The 3,408-nt window shown below is 40.3% G+C and overlaps 1 non-coding gene across 1 annotated transcript; it reads left to right on the top strand.

Annotated features, from left to right (window-relative positions):
- Window positions 1–2,024: 2,024 nt before the first annotated feature.
- On the top strand, window positions 2,025–2,187 carry LOC115835707. The gene has a single exon (XR_004030733.1). It is a non-coding gene; the product is annotated as a U1 spliceosomal RNA (small nuclear RNA).
- Window positions 2,188–3,408: the final 1,221 nt, after the last annotated feature.

Below are 3,408 nucleotides of genomic sequence, written 5' to 3' on the forward strand. Positions count from 1 at the left end.
AAACAATGTAATATAACTTGGAACATTCTTGTAAAATCTAGATTTGTTTTGATTTGATAGGAAGATAAAGCTGATGGAATACCATGCAGGGATGTGAGTAGATTTATTTTATATCTAAAACGAGTAGTCATTTGTTTTTTCAAATCATGACTTCAAAAATCAGCGTGCAGACTTGGCTGGGAGAGTTCTCTGATGGCTGGAAGATGTGTGTGGGTGTGTTTATGCACATTTTGTTTTTTAGACTAGCTGCATTTGACCTATTTTTCCCCACACTGGGGATGGCTTGTGGGCCCATGAACACTTTGAGGAGCAGGTCTCTGCGAAGGCATTTTCTGAATCAGAATGGCTGGTTGCCCATGTAGCAATCATGAAGAAGGAGATGCATGTTAAATGTAAAGAAGGATCCTTTGACGGACAAACCAAACTGACACTAGCTTATGGGAAAAGAGAATGCACTGGATCATAGAACAGAAAAGTCTAGCTTCAGGTATGGCTGGATCCAGGGGCTCAAACGCTGTGGGTATCTCTGTCTCTCCTGTACTTCTGATGGGCATTATTCTTAGGACAATTCACTTCTTGCTGCAACCAAGTGGCCCTTGGTCAGTTGGAGACCTGCTTTGTCCATGGTGTAAATATGTAAAATAGGGTCAATAAGCCCTGCGCCACCGGGTTTACAAGGGTCAAGTTAGACAATGTAGATAATGAACCCAACACAGCACTTACTGCAGGATCAATATTCTAGTTCAGTATCTAGCACATGGTGGAGGCATTCTTTGTGTTTTTAATAATCATCATATGGTCTTTCTGGGATTATCAATGTCCTATAGAGAAATTAGACATTGTTCTGATTACAGGATTTCAGGAAGATGTGCTTCTTCGTGATAAACACCACATCAAGGAGAACAGTTACGCTCTATCTCCATATCTCCATCTCAGTGCAAAGGAAGGACTTTCTTTTCTTTTTTTTGAGACAGAGTCCCACTCTGTCACCAGACTGGAGTGCAGCAGCACGATCTCAGCTCACTGCAACCAAAGGAGGGACTTTCAATGTGGTTTCTGCACTTCATTTCCCCCCAGTTGCAACACTTGTGCCCTTTCTCTCCCAGTTCACATCTGCCCTCCTCCCATTTACTCTCATACCATGATACCAAGTGAGCACAGCAGTAGTCCAGGGGGAAGATGGGGCCTACTCCCAGGGCCTCATCTGAGGACCTTGTGGCTCTTCCACACATGGGTCAGCCAGGGTTTAAGGATTCCCATGAGGATCATGGCTCCCTCCTCTTGGCACCGTAACTATTATGGATTGCAATACTATGGGTATCTTTAACCCATACCCAGTGTATTAGTCCATTTTCATACTGCTATGAAGAAACACCCAAGACTGGATAATTTATAAAGAAAAAGAGATTTAATGGACTCACAGTTCCACATGTCTGGGGAGACCTCACAATCGTGGTGGAAGGTGAAGGAGGAGCAAAGGCACATCTTACATGGTAGCAGGTAAGAGAGTGTGTGCAGGGGAACTGCCCTTTAGAAAACCATCAGATCTCGTGAGGCTTATTCACTATCACAAGAACAGCATGGAAAACCTGCCTCCATGATTCAATTACTTCCCACTGGGTCCTCCCTACCACACATGAGGATTATGGGAGTAACAATTCAGAATGAAATTTGGGTGGGGGCACAGCCAAACCATATCACCTATTGCCAATTATTAAGTAACAAATGAATATATAACAACCATAGAAAAATGTAGAAGTTTTCCATGTAGGAAACATATTCTAATCCCAGAAAAACTGTAGAAGACACTGTGATTGGTCAATTCAATATTTATCACTACTTTTAGTTCATTTCTAAGGACACTCCTGTGTTGGTTGGTTAGCTCCATGTCCAGCTAAAAGTCTCAATTTTGTAGGCTTCCTTTCATCTGGTGGTGACCTTTTGACATAGTTCTGGCCAATGAGAATCTTAATTTTCTTGGGTGATACTCCTAGGAAAACTGCTGTTTTCAGATCAAAAGAAACAGGCTCACTTAGCAGGGGAGACATCATGATCACAAAGGTGATTTTCCCAGGGCAAAGCTTATCCATTGCACTCCACATGTGCTGACCCCTGTCATTTTCCCAAATGTGATAAACTCAACTGCATAATTGTGGCAGTAGGGAACTGCATTTACACTTTCCCCTAGTTAAAGAAATCAGAAAAAAAAACAAAACAGCAGATTGAGCTGGACCACTATTTTGGCCTCTTTTCCTTCTCATGTGTCTGGAATACAAATGTGATGCCTAGAGGTAAAACTGCCATCCTGTGAGCATGAGGATGGTGCCACACCCGACAGTCATAGAGCAAGAAAGCAAGAGGGTCTGGTTCCCTGGGGGCAGTTTGGAATCCCATTTTCTATCCATAGCTGTATACCTCTAGTGTTCACTTATCTGAAGGAAAAGGGGTTTGGATAATTCACTTTTGCAAGTTTGTGTTACTTGCAGCTTGAAGAAAACCCTAACGGGTACCAAGTCTAAAATATTGCAAGGGAAAATAAAATGCAAAGAATCTTAGCAAACACAATAAAAGACACCAATAATAATTTGGCCATGGGCACTTTTGAAGGGCATAACAGTAAAGTAACTGATACACACGTATGCACAGGCACACACACGTATATGCAAACATATGCACAAATATACATGCACATTCTTCTTTTCCATTGATATTCTACTATCACTGGACATTAGGAGTGCACATAGAAAAATGTCAGAATAAATTAGTAATTTTTTTCTCCTTTTTTTTAATTGAAGAGGAGAGATAGCATTAAAGTTTCCCCAGAAAATTTGTATAAATGCCCTTATTAGAAAGAACTAGCACCCTAGGAGTTTTCTTTACTGTCCTATGACAGGAGCAAATGACTTTCTATTTTGCCCTGTTATTGCAAAATTGCAAGGATCAGTGAACATTGATAATTGAAGCATGAAATGGAGGCCACTTCTACCTGAATTATAAATTTGTGCAATTGCTCTTGGAGACAATAACTTGCCCAACTGCCAACCTAACTCTGCAATCTGAACTAGGCTATCAGATTTCATAAGAAATAAATGAGTTGGTGTATATTAATGTAATATTTAATACATTTAATTTTGTTATTTTAAATCATCAACAAGATATATTTATAAAGACTATTACAGTCTTAAGAATCATGCAATAATTTCACTGTCAGATGAGACTAATTTTACTCTTATTGGAAACAGTGTAGGTCAGACATGAGTGATATTTTGCCTTTTCCTTTTGTTCATGCTCACCTTCTATTTCTAAGAATGGTGTGTGGAAGTCATGGAAGTAGAACATACAGTATCTCAGTGAGGAATTTTGTGCCTCTCCCTGGTTCTTGGCATGAGAGGCCCAATTACTGTTCAT

The sequence above is a fragment of the Nomascus leucogenys genome, chromosome 6 (genome assembly GCF_006542625.1).
Source record: "Nomascus leucogenys isolate Asia chromosome 6, Asia_NLE_v1, whole genome shotgun sequence".
In the NCBI taxonomy this organism is placed as follows: Eukaryota; Metazoa; Chordata; class Mammalia; order Primates; family Hylobatidae; genus Nomascus; species Nomascus leucogenys.